Here is a 17,182-nt window from a genome sequence, read left to right on the forward strand (position 1 = left end):
CATGTGGCCCTCAGCGAGTTCCCTCATTCTTCATCTTCCAAATTTGAGTATCAATACCTTTGGCTTACCCACCCAAAATAGTGCATGATTTGTGATTTGAAAACCTAAAGTACAATCCTATATATAGATAAATTATTAAATTAACATCAGTTCCCTCTTTTGACCCTAGAAAAATCTCAGAAGAACTAAAGGCTTGACACAATATTCAGAAGATGTTTAGTAATGTGGCCGTTGGGTTTGTATTTTGTATTCTCTTGTAGAGTTTTAGTGTTTTAGTGAACCTTTTGATCCAATCTGATTTTAGCAACCATTCATTGGGAGGCCACTGTGTCCTTATATTGTGCTGCAAACAAGAGAAGAAATCGAAATAAGTATACACTTGACCTCCAGAAGTTTACAGTGTTGTGAATTCTCGACTTCCATAAAAAGAAATTGTAAAAAAAAAAAAATTAAACAGGATAAAGACATGTTAAAGTGTGTCTAGACCCATAACAAATGCATAATCCAGCCAAGGTGGAATCAAGTTTTCAGTAAGTGGAAAAAGTGATGTTGAGTAGACTTTAGGGCCAACTGTGTGAGGGAGACAGAACCAGTGATAGACTGTGAATGAGTGGGGCTAGCAGTTTTCTACATTTATAACAGCAGACCTTCAGTAACAAGTGCCAGAAAAAAATATTAATAAAAAGACTTAATATTCTAAGGATTGGAGAGAGAAATGTCTATTTCTCTCTGAATATTCAATAGCAACAAATTTCAGACCATGATTATTCAGATAATAATTATCAAACCATCCAAATTCGTAGCATTTATATAAACCATATCAGAACAGAATAGCACTACTCTTTTTAAGTATAGCTATCTGTAACTGTGTGGTCTAAAGGAACTCTTTAAAACACTGCCATCTCCTACCATGAGTATACTTTCCCAGAATGTCTGTTTGTGCCCGAGGCCTTCCCCAGGCTGACCCCTTCACAAAGCATTGGATCCAGCCACAGGTTCATCAGTATTTCCTGAACACACTCTGCACATCCCTGCCTCTATGTCTTTGCTCAAGCTGTTCCCACATCTGAGAAAGCCCTTCCCTCCCTCTCCATGTATATAAGCTCTCCCTATCATTCACGACCTAGCTGAAACCCATCTCCTCCACGAAGCTTTTACTACCTGGCCCACCACTTATTAATCTCTGCTTCCGAATGCCAATAGTGCTTATTTTCCATTCTATCAGTCTGTAATTATTATATTTTATATATGTGTATATATCTGTGCATATATTTCCTCCAGATTCAAGTCCTATCCCCAAAAGAGCCTGTAAGTCTCTCAAGAGCAGGGAACATCAACAACTTATTTCTAGTGCTTAATATGGTACACTGTGACTTGACAGGCAGTCACTAAACACGTTATCGAGCATGCAGTCAAGTCCCACACCACCCACGTTTACCATAACTCCACTGTAACTACTTCCCACTTGAGAAATGGCCCAAATAACTTAACAAGTTTAAAGAGCTGTATCTGAGGTCATATATACTGATACAACCTAAAAGGAACCCAGTATCAAGAGATAGAGATTCATTCATTTGAAAAAAATTAATGTTCTTACTCTTTAAAATAACACATGCATCATTTCAGTATATTCCATCAACAGAGGCATTAATATAGATTTGCCTATCTGAAAAAGGATTTAGCAGAGATCATTTCTCCTTGCAATGGGACAGCTGAAGAGGTGTAATTTAACAGCTTTCAGAGGCCCGTCACTGGGGTGATTGAGGTGGACAGAAGGCATGGACAGGACCAAGTCCCTTAAAAGACACAAACAGGTGGGAGAGTGTGCTGGGGGTGGGCAGAGGGCTGGAGAGTACAAAAGGAGGAGGCTCCCCTTCAGAGAGCAGAGACAAGAGGAGGCAGGGAATGAAACTGCCCGAGGAACAGAGAGGAGAGGAGAGAAAGGAGAGGAGAGGAGAGGAGAGGAGAGGAGAGGAGAGGAGAGGAGAGGAGAGGAGAGGAGAGGAGGGGAGGGGAGGGGGGAGAGGAGAGGAGAGGAGAGATCAGATCTGTAGCTAGGTCACATCTGGACAGGACCCAAGTCCAAGGTAAAGCGAGAACAAGTGACGGAACTAAAGAATGAAGGAGAAATGGGTGGACAGGGCACAAATAGGGGAATGACAGCCTATTCGGTGAGGATACGAAATGCACATAAAGGACAGACGAAGATGATTTCTTTGTGTGTGATTAGAAGGGTCACAATCACAAAGATAACAGTGAAAGGAGAGGGAGGAAAGGGGAAAAGGGAATAAGTAAGAAGACGAAATAAGCAATAAGGGTCTAAGTACTGATCTGAATGCTTAGAAAATCACCAGGCTGTTAGACTGAGCCAAAAGAAGAGCCACAGCCGTACCCAAGAGGGGACCATCAGAAAGACAGAAGCAGGCAATTTAAGTAGCTAGCTACTGGGGTAAAATGAAAAAAAAAAAGAAAAAATAGAAGATGGAAAAGGTGAGAAGCAAAAGAGGGAAAACCCAAAGGAGACACTGGCCCAGAAACCTTTTTAACTTTCTGTAAGAATCTTCAAGGCCCCAAACTAGGCCAAGATTCTGACTGACATTTCTGAGCTCACCAGCTGCCGTTTCCTTGAGAGAATTCTGACAGGAAGGCATAGAAATGCGAGCCAACACTGCCAGCTCTGGAAAATAAATAAATAAGTAAATAACTACCCACATCCTAAACACCTCAGTGGGGGGCGAAGCCTGCTGAGGAAGAAAGCCCAGCGAGGAGGAGGGACCCGCCTGCAACTTTTCCCCAGGTATGTGCTGAGCTTTCCCTGCGCGCTGCTTTCTCCTCTAATCGTCCTCTGGCCGTTCCTGCCTTGCCCATCTGTCTTTCTTTCTTTGTGAATTTTTGGGAAGCCCTGCGGGCGATGTGCTTCTGTCATCTGAAGCCAGCAAGGCAGCGTCTGTAGAAGCAGGTGAAGCTCCAAGTTCTGCATCTCAGACAGGCGGGGGAGGACAGCTGGAGTCCAGATCCGACAGGCAGAGCCAGGCGTGGGGAAATGAATAAGAGAAAAGCCCCCAACCGCCAGGCTCAGTGCATGGAATGACTTGTTGGCCAGTACTGACAGTGGACTTGCTTCTGGGTGCTGGGGCTTGACGCAAAGGCAGAGGGGGAGGAGGGTGGGCCTGGAAGACAGAGGGACACTGAAGGGAGAGATTTCAAAGTAATCCCTGAAGGGGCTGGTCAGTTACCTGAAGAAGAGCTACCAGTGTCAGGAGAGATGGATGAGAACCTGACGGCATGTGACCTTGAACGTGTGGCTTGCCCTTTGAATGCCTTGGCAAAGTATTTTGAGTTTCTGTTGAACTTTGCTCTCAAGCAACTCAAAGGAGTTTATTTTTAATATGTAGTTTATCTCAAATATTCAATTGCTGCACGGGGATGGGTTTTTGGATGACCGCATAGATGTCCCCACTAAGAGAATTTAACTATTCCACTAAGAAATTAAGTCCCTGAGCAATGCATTTATTTGGAAAACTAGGACAAGAACCCCATGCTACTGACTTGGTCCCTGGACCTTGAGCAATTCTTCATCCTCACTCAATTTAATAAGTGCAGGTAAAAAATTTTTTTTAAAAGTAACAGCTTCAGGAGCTGTAATAAAAACCATCATCATTATTCTGTATTATTACATTGTATTATATTATCTTTATGATCCCTCTACAAATGTGATATAAAGTCAAGTGAGTTAGAGGACTCTCTGCTGGCTATCTTCTCAAGAAAAACACTCATCTCATTTTATACCCATTCTTCACCAAAACTCACAGAAGGCTTATTGGTAAAATTTGGAAACCAATGAAATCATTCCCGGTGGCAAGCAACTGCTCAAGCCAAAAGCACTAAGTGACTTCCAGCAGCGTTTCCCTCTCTTTGGAGTGCTGACTGCCTGTCCGCACCCTCATCAGTGAACGCACCTACAGCCATGCCCTTGGAAAGGGCTCACACCTTCCTAACTTCTGTGTAGTTTCTATTCCTCTCCCTCATCTCTTTGCTTTTAGGAAGCTCAGAATATAAGGGCCAATTTTTTTGCCCTCAAATTGCAGAGCATCAGAAACATTGACCTAGAGCAGTGGTTCTCAGAGTGTGGGCCCCAGACCAGCAGCATCAGCATCACCTGGGAACATGCTAGAAATGAACATTCTCAGTTCCTACCCTGGCTTCCTGAATCAGAAACTCTGGGGGTTGCAGCCATCCATTCCCGTGATTCTGATGCACTAAATTAATTAAAAGGTTAAGAGTTTTTCAGGACCTCTTCCTAGAATCCACAGTATTCAGATCTCCGTACATGCTGATCATCTACAGAGCTAGAGTTTGTAAAAGAGACCCGTCCACAAAAAAATACCTCTCAGTTCCTTGTTCCCTCCACCTGTACAATAGAAATATGTCTAATATACTTGTTACAATGCTTAAAACGGGACCTGCACACTGTAAAGTGCTCTGTAAGGGTGGTGTTAGTGGTGGTGGCTTTATCCGCCTGACCCTTACTGTGCAAAAGGCCTTTGGCAGATGGTCGAGAAATCAAACAGGAAGCAGAGTGCTGGCCCTCTAGGAGAAGAGATGTAGATGTATTACAGGTACACGAGGAATTACACTGCTAGATATGATGTGATGTATGTCCAATTAGAGACATAGGAACTAAGAAGAGGAAGAGAATTGAGAGAAAACTTTGGGAAGAAAGTGGTTTTTGAACTAAGCCTTAAAGAAAGGAATTTTAACTAGTGAAGATGGGCAAAGGAAAAGGAATATTCCTGATGGAAACTGAGCCTAGGGAATATTGGGAAGGTTAGATATTAGTGGTCAGCTCTAGCATTCCTGTCACTAAGATGTTGACTACTCACACTGTACAGAGGGATCACCCTGTTTCTGGATCTAACCATTTATCACCATGTTTGCAGAAAGTCATCCTTTAATCCAAACTAAGTAATTTTCTTTGGACTGTTGTGAAGTGAGTCCTTTCCAGGATTAATGATTTTATTACTATAGAATCCATATCCCTCTTTCTTGTTTATTTTTGGATCAATGTTTTTCAAAGTCTTCTGGCCACTTGTAACAGAATAAAATGGTGGGGGTGGGGAGGACGGTGCTGTGCAAAAATGCAGGTTCCTGGGCCCTGACCCAGATCACTTATCTCAGTGTCTGTCAGATCAAGTCAGAAGAATCTGCATAGAAACTTGGGATTCTAATGTTCCTTCAAGAGTGAAAGCAACTGCCCTAGGCCTGTTATTTCCTAAATTTGCTGAGCATAGAAGTCACCTAGGAGTGACTGCTTTAAAAGTGGATCCCCAGCTATTACCTTGAAGATTCTGATCCCGTGGCTCTGGAGTGGACTGCTTCCTACCAGGGAGCGGGGACTTTAATAAGTGCCTCAGAGACACCAAGAATCAGGCAAGGTTTGGAAATACAGCATATTAGAATGAATGCGTGCTTTGGGTTAGAGAGTAACATCAAGTCATAAGTCTGCCATTTACTTGCTGATTGATTTTGGCAAGTTTCTTAGCCACTCTGTCTCCAACTTACTTAGCCTGCTTGCGACAGTTTTATCAAATGCCTTTCACAAGATTGTTGTAAGCATGAATCCTCTAAACAAATGGCTTAGTATAATGTTGGCTCCCTCTCCTCCCCTTACCCCACCCTCCCCTGAAGTTCCAGCTCCAATTCTCCTGGATGAGAAGCAGGGCAAGGACAACAGTGATGGTGGAATGCCACTGATACTCACCTCTTCTGGGGAAGGTGGCAGAATGCCAGCAGGAAGAGAAGGTGGGCTCTTGGAGCTGGCATTGCTCTTGGCTGCCTGTGGGAAGTTAAATGGGACTCCTGCCTGTGATCAAATCAACATTCAGAACTAGCCAGTTCTCTAAAAATAGCAAGACATGCTGGCTGAACCCCAGAAAAAATAAAGTCTCATCCCGACTTACTATCCCATGCTTGCCTTAAAAGGAGGGACCTCTACTTTATTTCCGACCTCCTCAGCCAGAAGATGGTGAGCCCCAAATAATTTGGCTTTTACTTGGTGAGCAGCAGAATCACTTCTGTTTCATGGACAGCCACCAAGAACACCAGGAATAGATACCAGTGCTTAAGGTCACAAGTCCTCAGACTTTGAAGTGGGTGCATCAGTGCAGGCCACACCTTCTGCAGACACTAATAGGGTTCTAATTCCCGTAAAAGCATGCAATTCTGTTTAGGTTTTAGCAAGCTAGTATCAGTTGTTTAAAACTTCCAAGCTTCACCAGGGGCAGAGAAGGAATAGGGAGAACTAAGATGCCTGTATTAGAAATTCAGAGAGGCGGCTACAGGTGATTGTTCTGCAGAGAATTCTGGTTTTCTATCCTCATCCAGCAAAGGGCAGATAAACTAAGATCAGATCTATCATCAGAGGGAAAATGCCCTGTGCTCAGTAAGGGGACAGTCTGAGCATCTCATCATATATATCCTTTCACAAAACTCCTAAAAATGAGACTGGCATCCCAGACATTCGGAACCTGTAATGATTATTGTCAGAAATGATACTGATGAATACCTTTTTCTTTAACAAATCCTTTTAACACATATGAAAATATTTTTAAATATTTTTTGAAAGCATACCAAAATTGTAGGAAGAATATTTTTGATAATATTTATGCATTCTCAAGTATCTTTGAATAACCCCTTACATAAAAACAATTGTCATGTTAATGAAACCCTTTAAAGTAGATCAAATATAAGGATTTCTATGTAGTAAGTAGATTCCATTGCCAGATTAATACTAATTAATATATTAATTACATGCTAATATAATACATATAATTATTAAGATCAATATTATGTTGATTGTATATATTTAATAGATAATGTTAATAATAGTAATAGAGATTTATTAGACTTCAAATACTGTGCTCATGGCACACTACATAAATCTAATTCCTCCCGTTGAGGAAGCACTGTCAGTCTCACTTTACAGATGAGGAAGCTGAGGCTGAAAGAGGTTAAGTAGCTTGCTCAAGTCACAGATGTCCAAGGCAGGCTGTTTCTCCCTGCAACCCTCCATAGCCAACAACCTTGAAGATCGCAACATTGCATTTGTCTTACTCAGACTTCTCTCGGTCTCAACCTGTCCTTGGTTTTACCCAAATCCAATAGACTTTCTAAGGACCATTAATGGGAAATAAGCATCCTTCTGTCTCTTTAATGTGTTGAGTCATTTATGTTCAAATACTGCCCTACGCAGCAAAAGAAACTGAAAAAGAACCATGATTGCTGTTTATGCTTTTCAGGCTACTTTTTTACTGTTACTTCAGTCTGGGACGCTTTTAAATGGTACTTGCTTCTCAGGACAAGGGAAAGGATATGTTAGTAATTTAAGGGTTTTGAGCAGTTGTCCGATTATGAGGCAGGGCTGGGGTGTGGAATAAATCTTTTTTTCAATAACCTGTTGAGTGACATTTTATATCACCATTGGTCCGTTCTCCTAAGAAACTCAAGATATTCACATGTGTTATCTCATTAATCTTCAACCCATTCTTTGGTGGGCAGCTGGGGTTATACAACTGCTATTTACAGATAAGCAGCATGGGATCTGGTATAGGAATGAGGACCAAAAGCTGGTAATTTGGCCAATATCACCCTGCACACAATTGGCCAAGTGACACACCACATCTCCTAATTCTTTCCATTAATGGTGCCTACTAAAGTCAAAAGATGTGGGTAGACAGGAAACTAAATAAATAATCTGGAAAAAAACCCACATCTAATTGTCATATAGATGCCCTTTGCCCTATGCAAAGCACAGAGAAATGTGTCTTTATGTTCTCCATCCCAGATTTTTTTACCTACTATTTTTGTCTTGTCTGAAATACGTTGGTTTTGTCATAGTTTGTTTTTCCAGTCTACCTTTCTCTCCATTCTCTAACCTGTTCCATGACTTTTCTTTCTTGTATCTTAAGCTAGATGTCCAGGAAAATGGGAAGAAGGTTTAGACAAGGCTTTCATCACAGATATTCCCATTTCGAACTTTCTCTCACTTTCAAAATTCTCTATTCATTCTAAATTGATAAGAATTTAGTTACCTGGACTCATGAATTGTCAAGTAATTGGTTATTAACATTTGTTTTTCTCCTGCAGATTTTGCAGTGAACTTTTAAGAAATCTTTTCACCCTACAAGGTTGGGCTTGGCAAAAGACAAACCAGTTCATTCAAATGCTGGGGACAGTCTAATGAGATAGTTTACACTGTCTTGGCTGTCTCAAATCTTTTCCCTGGAAACCTTTTTCTTTTGTATTCCTTCATGAATGTATGAAGTTCAGCCTGGCTCATGAATAGCAAGTCTCTTAAAGCTGACTCTTTCTAGTTCTTCGAACATAAAACTAATGGTTCTTCTCATCGGTGCAAACCCTCACTCCTCACAACTCAAATGCCAACACTTTGGAGGATCTCCATCTGACAGATGTAACTAGTTAAAATGGACATTTACTCAGCTCTTAAGTTCCCTGGTTCTGTGAAAGAAATGAGGCATTTTTATTTTCTTAGAGGCACAGCCACACCTCCTTCCTTCTTTGACCAAGCTACCTCCCTGACATCAGCCCCCGAAACTGTGTGTTTGGTTGCCCACTGCCCCCAAACTTAGAGGAGGAAGGGTAGCCCCAACCTCTCACTTCTATAAAGCTCATACTTGACTATGGGAGAAAATAGTGTTTTCAGAGCAGAAGCTTATATAGCCATTGGATGGGATTAAATGAGCCATTGGATGATTCCCAAGGTCAGCCCAAAAGATTTTGACTTGGATGCCAGAGACATTTTCCTATTTTCCTAAGAAACAGTATGGTTTCTAAGCCAACTCCATCAATAACACCCCAAGTGCAAAGTCGCAGAAAGGATAAAGGTACACCAAGTCAAAAACCCATAGTGTTTCCTTTCCTTCCTTCTCAACATTTTTTTTAACCTTCTAAGCCTCTCTCCATGGGTTGATCCAAAACTGTGCCTCCAATCTGATTAGTTTTTTTAAAAGAAGTACCATTCCCAAATATGATAATTAATTCATTTCTATTATCCTCATTTTTCTCATCCGTAAAATCAGATAAAATCACTACATTTCATAGAGTAGGCAGGATTCAAGGAGCTCACATATGCAAAACACTGAAATGATCCTGTTATAGAAAGCATACTTATAAAAAGTTACCTCTTATTTTTATTACTGTGATTAAATATTTTTAACCACCCCAGCCAGTGCTGTGAGCCTCAAACCTTTTTTGGGGGCCAACTCTTCCTTTGGAATATGTTTGCCCATTTTCTGGCAGAGAATCAGATACCACAAAGTTCAAAACCCCATCTCCCTCCAGTCAGGGTGGCCGTCCAGACCCCGAGTGACTCAACAGCTGCCAATGTCCCTCACCCTTCCGTGGCTCAGGCCTCACAGACTGTGGGGCAGGTGATGGGCTAGGGGGAACAGAAGCCCGACAAAAGGATCCTTCCCACAATGAACAATGTGTGCTTGGAATGCTGCACAGGCAGCTGCTGCCCATCAACAAGCACCCAAGACAGACAGACATACAGTAGGAAGTACAGGAGGACCAGTGTGTTTCTAAGCATGAGTGGCTCTCTGTGTGAATGTGGAAAATTTCTCTGTTGGATTCTCTCTTCTTTTTAATTTTCCCTTCACTGGATCCCAAACATTTAAAAAGGATCACATCAAAATGCACAAAAACAGCAGCAGTGAATTAATTAGTAGTAATAACTAAGGACTGGATCGACTGTAGCTGCACGAGAATAAGCCAGGGAAACTTGGTGCTGTTTACCTGTGAACAAACAGTAAGGGAGGATTTGGTCCCAAGCGGCACTGCCACTCCTCACAACAGATTTATTTCAGGATGGTTTGGTTGGGGGGTATTTAGGATGAGTTGAGATCCCAGTGATCCTTCCCGCTAAGCGTTTCCTACCCAGGCAAGGAGGAAAGATGCTACAAGTGGCCCACATCTGAGATGCGGGCTGCTTCTGGATGACACTGCTTCCCGAGGCCACATGCTTCTTTATATCCCCATATGGATTACTTTGCTATGGAATGTAAGGAAGTGTGTGGTTTCGGCAAGTGACTCCTCGCTGGCCCCAGGGTACCACCCAGAGCACAGGCTTGGGGACCTTCTTCCTCATCAGGGCTTTGTGCCAGCAAATATATCCCTCACCAAGGAAGCAAGAGCCTCTGAATCCCATCTAGGCTCCTCCTGAACACCCCTTTATTCCCTTCTTGAGGTGTGCTTGCTCAGCCCACGGTTTCAGGTATACTGACTGCTGTTCCACAGTCCCCACTGTGGCCAGTCTCCCAGACCTGGCTCCTCTGGCTAGCCTGGTGAGGAAAGGCATTTCCCCCAAAGGTTTTTAACAGAGTCAGCCCCCACCCTCCCAGCTCCTTCCTCTGATCATATTGCTCCTGAAATGAGAGGTTTCTACGAACCAAACAGAATCATAATTTCTTTCAAGCCATGTGTATCATGTGCATTTCTCAGGGCTTGCACTGTACTGAGGCAGATGCTGTGAGTGAGGTTCAGGAAACCATAATAAGTAACTCATCCTGGGTCACAGTCCCCTGACTCTGCTCTGCTGCCCTTTCCACTTCGCACCACAACCCTGTCACAAATGGACTCTGCAAGGTTGTTTGAGGAAAAGCCTTGAGATGCTAAAATAGCGATTAACTCAACTAATGGGCAAGTTCCTTTCTCCTCTCTTTCCTAAACCCCTGTGTTCCCAGCTGTGACTTCAAAGGGCTTGAACCCACACCAAGAAAGTGCTGAATCTACAGAGGGAAGCCTTGAGCAGGAGGGGAGGCTGCAGTCACCCAAGGCTCATGCCATCCCTCCACAAAGAGTTTCAGAACAAGGGAGGAAGATGAAGGGGCCTCCCTGCCTCACTTAAACCCCCGTTCCAGGATTGCATCCCATAGCTCTGACTCCTTGTTTTTAGGGTGAGTGCATGTGAGAGATTACAGCTGGGACCACACTACGTTTACACCATGAGTTCTTAAGCAAAACCACAAAAGGAAACCGAAGTGTGCCAAGATGCACAAGACAGGGCTGTCAAATGAAACTGAGCAGCAGCAGAACAAGGACACGGGAGAGGAGGAAAGGGAGGGAAGAAGGAAGGATGCACCACGTTTGCACAGGAGATGGCAGAGGAGTGCAGAGCAGCTGGCAATGAGGGGCCCCCTGCCCTCAGAAGCGACAGCACCCACAGCACTGGGCCAAGGCTCCCCACTGCCCCAACTGGGCTCAGTAACACCTGTGACACAAGCCTCCCACCTCTTCCAGAAACCAGACAGTTATCTAGTGGCCTTTAAGGGCATAAAACCTGTTCTTTTCGGGGGGGGTGGAAGGAACTTGGAAGAACACGGTAAATTACCAGAGATGGGACAGCTACAGAAGTGAGCACAGAGACTTCTCACGTTAGATTAGTGGTCCTTCAGTTGGAGACGATGTCGTTCCCCAGGGGCATTTGGCAATGTCTAGAGACATTCTCAATTGTCACAACTTGGGGGTTCCTGGCATCTAGGGGTTGGGAACCAGGGATGCTGCTGAACATCCTACGATGCACCAAACAGCCACCCCCCCACCCTCCAACACGCAGCAGAGAAATATCCAGCCCAAAATGTCAATATGCTAAGGTTGAGAAACCTGACTTTTTTGACAGTGGCGCTGTGAAGAAATAAAGTCTCTGACAGCGACATATTATGGCACATTATGTTTTCCAATGAAAATTACTGTCCTTCATTCTAAAATCTTTGGTCTTCATGTCCGTAAAACAGGCAGATAGCTCAAGGTTGTGCTTCTTTCCAATGACATTTTCCCTTTCCTAAATCATACCAGTTCTAATGATACACTTCCTTTTCCTACCCTGGAGATTAATTTCATGTCCTCTGCTCAGAAGCTGGGGGTATGTTGTATGGGTGGCTGTGCTGCTGGGGGTGGGGCAGGATGTGAGTAAAGAAGAGAAGAGAGAGATGGTGGGAGAAAGTGTCCAGAATTGAAGAAACTGCACAAAAAGAGGTTTGTTATTCTGGCTGGCAAGCTGTACACATGTGCTTTTCAGTCCTGATTTCAGACCATCGGGCTGCCCTCTGCCCCCACAGCTGCCTGCTCCCTTGCTCCCCAGGAGGAGCTGGAGAAGGAGCAGAGGTTAGCCAGTGGAAGAGCTGGCAGGCAGTAGCTTCAAGACAGCTATGTCACTGGCAGGAGGAGGAAGAAGGTAAGATACCAGGACTCTGGGGCCGGGAGGACACACACCAAGGAGGAGAGGACAAGCTAAGAGAGAAGCTTCAGCATAACCCTGCACAGACCACTCTAGGACCAAGCCATGTTCTGTGGTGCCCTGCTTTCTCACCACCACCATCACTGTGGGCTTTTACCTCGTTGTCATTTCTACAGTGCCTTATCGAGTGCTTTGATGTCTGGAATATCTTATTTATTCCATACAGAACTCCCAAGCTGGAGTCCATCTTGCAGAAGTTGACTTGGCTGGTTAAACTCATTCTGTGTTTCCTGATCAGCAGTTTCAACAATTTCAGTGATGAAATGCAAACACCTGCAGCTGAGGAAGGGAAACATGTAAAGGACAGGCTGGAGTTGAGAGTGAAATTCTTGGCCTCCAAAGCACTCAGGATTGTCTGTAGGACTTTCCCACACCCCTGACACTGTCCATGGTGCCCACTAGGGATGCAGTGCACCTTTCCTTCCTCGTAATTAAGTCTTGCAACAAGTAGGCAGAGTAGATACAACCTTCTCCTGCTGTACAGATGTAGAAACTCAGGTTAAAAGATGTTCTGTAACTTCCTAGAAGCAAAAGAGCCAGGAAAGCATTGTTAGGATTTGAACCCAGATAAGTGTGACTCCAAGGCTACAGGCATGCCACTTAATTTTACTTGTCTTCGTCAGGAAGAGGAAATAAAAGGGCTGCAATGCCTAGCCCCAAGGGAGGACAATTTTCTAACGTCATTCAAACTATCCTTCTGCCTACCTCTTTTTCCACCTGCTCCCATACATTGTGAAGACTGGCAGGCCACCTTTCTGGGGAGTGTCTTCTTAGTCAGCTCTCTCCCCCAGCTCACACCTCCCTAGAAACAGAGAGAAACCAGTGGGTCTCCTGTTAGTTCAGTGGTTCTCAAACTTGAGCTGCATCAGAATCACCCAAAGGGCAGGTTATAGCACTAATTTCTGAGCCCTGCTTCCAGATGTTTTGGGCTAGTAAGTGTTGCCATTCTTTTATAAGGCCAACATACAAATCCAGAGTTCTCCTTTAAAATCTGCAGGAATCAAAGATTTCCCCACCTCCTTTGAGAAACAGTTTAGTCAATGCTACCCTCTTGTTAAACCAAACAACCTCAATGTCTATGGCTGGGAGAATAAATAAATTACAGTATATCCACACAGTAGAAAACCGTAAAGCAATGAAAATTAATAAACTGCTGCTACCACATCAATATGGATGAATCTTGCAAATATCATTTTAAATGAAAATATCAAGTCACAAAACAATACCTATGATACAATGCCATTATACACTAAAATATGCATATATATTGTTTAGAAATATATGCATAAATGATAAAAAATATAAAGAAAAATATTAAAATTATAAGAAAAAATAAATTCAGTGTGATTGCTACCTCTGGGGGGAAACATAAAGAAATACATTGGAAAAAGCATTCAGTACAAAGAAAGCAGTAGTATAAAACAGTAAAAAATAGTTCTTTTTAAAAGGTAGATCGTTGGACCAGGCACGGTGGCTCAGGGCTGAAATCCTAGCACTTTGAGAGGCTGAGATGGGTGGATCACCTGAGATCAGGAGTTTGAGACCAGCCTGGCCAACATAGCAAAACCCCATTTCTACTAAAAATACAAATAGCCGGGCGTGGTGGCAGGTGTCTGTAATTTCAGCTACTCAGGAGGCTGAGGCAGGAGAATCACTTGAAACAGGAGGCAGAGGTTGCAGTAAGCTGAGATCGCGCCACTGCACTCCAGCCTGGGTGACAAAGCAAGACTCCATCTCAAAAAATAACAACAAAAAAAAGTAGATCGTTGTTTATGGGTTTTGGTTTTACCACTATGTACCATCACTTACATATTATAAATATTATTGTATAACTATATCATATTTGAATTAAAAATAAAATTTAAAGAAATTAAAATGTTAAGCATTCAGAGAATATATGCCAAAATGTTACATTTCTTTTGGAAAATGGGAAGAGGACGCATTACAGCATACTGTCATTTTCCATATTCTATAATTCTATATCGTATTTGTTCTTCATGATGTTTCTATTTGAAAAAAGAATGAAGATTAAAGAAAAAAATAAATTGAAGTCATGCAATGCGAAATATAAATTATGTATGATTTGTATGTACAAATCATATGAGATGTATGTACAAATCATGTGAGAGGACATTCTGGACAAGGCAAGCTCTTGGCATTTGATAGATGCTAATGCTGCTTCTTTTTGCATTACAGGTTTAGACAACTGATGCTTGAGACACACCAAGGTACCTGCACACTAGAGGCTGCAGTCACCTCAGAAGAAAGATGCCCCCTGCTCTGGCTGGTCAAACGGAACCAAGTCCGTCTTCCTGAGAGGTTTGGTCCCCTTCAACCAGCTACAGCAGGGCTGGCAATGCCCAGTCCTTGGAGAAACAGAAGAGATTCAACTGCGACTGAAATTGCCTACTAAAACTTGCCTTGAGAAAACAATCCTGGTTTTTTCACCATACTTTCATGCCCCTAGAAAGGAAGGGAAAAGGAGTCCTGGAGTCAAAAGTGAGCAAGATTTTAATGCTCAACACACACTGTTCCGTGCCTTTGCGCTCGCAGCTACAGCCACTCACATGCTTTAGACACACACACAGTCAGGAAAGAGTTTGAGGATGGAGACTGTACCAACCCTAAGTCAGCTGGGGGAAGAGCATGAGACATAGAAGACAGTGCTCCTGCTCACTAGGCGCTAACAGTCTAAGGAAAGAAATTAGACATGTAAATATGGCGTGATCCAATTGAATTGCAAGTCATAGCATGGCTAGTTGCAAGGCCTACTTCTTCTTACCTATCCCACCAAATATGCCTAGCACATTATGTATCCGCAAGTCTCTATTGATCTATTCAGCCCAAGAAATCTATTCACTAAGCAATCACTTCTCAGTTCCCTGATCTGTAGAATGGGGATAATCGTACCTGTCACACCAGGCACAGTGGCTCATGCCTAAAATCCTGGCATTTGGGGTGGCTGAGACAGGGGATCGCTTGAGGCCAGGAGTTCCAGATCAGCCTGGTCAATATAGCAAGATGCTGTTTCTACCAAAAAAAAAAAATTTTTTTTGTTTTAATTAGCTGGATGTGGTAGTGCACACCTACAGTCCTAGCTACTTGGGAGGCTGAGGCAGGAAAACGACTTAAGCCCAGGAGATGGAGGCTGTGATGAGCTAAGTTCTCATAATTGCTACCTTTTACTTAGGGAGAATTCTGACCTGTCCTTCCAATTTATCTTTTAAGATGTGTGTCTTTTATGGTGTGTGTCTGGAACTTAGATAGCAATAAGTAAACATTTGGGTTTTAAATTCTATAGACATGTGTGTTCACATGCTGTATTCTGACACAAATGGGGTAGCATAAGTGCCTAGAGCCCACCACAGCGACCTCAGAGGAGAACACAGAGTTTACTTGCACAAATCTTTGCATTCAGGAAGACCTGGGTTTGAATGCTGACCCTCTAATTTATTAGCTGTGATATATCCTCTCTGCAGCTCAGTTAACATTGCACAAGCCTTAGTTTACTCATCTGTAAAATGGGGACAATGATACCAACCTCAGTTACCATAAGGTTTAAAACAGACAGGGTTAATAAAAAGCCAAATATAAGCCCTCAAGAAATGGTAGCTGTTGTTTTACTGTTGTAAATAGTGACAGCACAAGGACAATGCTGTGTCCACAGGCACTCGTATGTGGAAGAGAAGAGCCAAATTTAAAAAAACAAAAAATAGGAGAAGAACTCAAAAAATAAATAAAGGTTCACTGTAGGGTTTTGTTTTTGTTGTTGTTTTGTTTTTGTTTTTGTTTATTTTTTTGAGACAGGGTCTCACTCTGTTGCCCAGATAGAAGTGCAGTGGCACTATCTTGACTCACTGCAACCTCTGCCTCCCAGGATCAAGCAGTTCTCCTGCCTCAGCCTCCCAAGTAAGCTGGGATTACAGGCACACACCACTACCACCCACCTAAGTTTTGTATTTTTAGTAGAGACAGGGTTTCACCATGTTGGCCAGGCTGGTCTTGAACTCCTGACCTCAAATGATCCACCTACCTTGGCCTCCCAAAGTGCTGGGATTACAAGTGTGAGCCACCATGCCTGGCCTATAGGGTACTTTTATATTCCAACTACTGTTAATTCTACTAGCATGTAGCATATATGCATTCATCCTAGTTTATATGACTAGTATGTAATATGCTTTACTTTTTAAAAATGCTTCATACATGAGACTGATCTTACCATCTTCAATATCCTGTCTGGAAAGCCTTCATTTGTGAGTGCTGTTGCGATCACATGTCCTCCCGAGTAGGACGTGGAGTGTGAAGGCCATGGAGTGGGTGTTCCAAAGGGCCGCACAGAATGGAGTTTAGCTTTAGGTGTTGGGGACACACTACCTGGGCTCAAGCCCCAGCTCCCCTCTCTCCAGCTGTGCCACTTGAGCAAGTTGCTTGACCTCTCTGAGTCTGAGTTTCCTCATCCGTAGAGTAGAATATTGATAATAATATCTACTTCATAGAGTTTTTTATGAGAATAAAATGAATACATGTAAAAGCCTGAAACCAGTATTGGGTACATAATAATACATTCTTAAGAAGAGTCTTTATTTTTGACAATGTACCTGAAATGTTCCTGAAATTAAGTTGGCATTCAATAAAAACTTGTTCACTAAAAGATCAGCTTATTTGTTTATTTTAAGCACAAACTATGGGATCATGTAATTTTTGGTTCAACTATTTCTACTTATCTCTTTCAATGCAGCACACTTGTTCAAAGCAGTAGTAAGATGTCAGGGGAAGGATGGCGACAGGCTTCTCTCTGCTTCCCAGTTCTGTGGTGAGATGGAACTTCCCTGCGAACCAGGCGTATGCCTCTGGGAGTAGAGCAGG

At 42.9% G+C, this 17,182-nt stretch overlaps 1 long non-coding RNA gene across 1 annotated transcript; it reads left to right on the forward strand.

Annotated features, from left to right (window-relative positions):
- Positions 1-1,977: 1,977 nt before the first annotated feature.
- On the forward strand, positions 1,978-16,963 carry LOC126953704 (uncharacterized). The gene is made up of 2 exons (XR_007725303.1): positions 1,978-2,797; positions 14,513-16,963. It is a non-coding gene; the product is annotated as an uncharacterized LOC126953704 (long non-coding RNA).
- Positions 16,964-17,182: the final 219 nt, after the last annotated feature.

The sequence above is a fragment of the Macaca thibetana genome, chromosome 4 (genome assembly GCF_024542745.1).
Source record: "Macaca thibetana thibetana isolate TM-01 chromosome 4, ASM2454274v1, whole genome shotgun sequence".
In the NCBI taxonomy this organism is placed as follows: Eukaryota; Metazoa; Chordata; class Mammalia; order Primates; family Cercopithecidae; genus Macaca; species Macaca thibetana.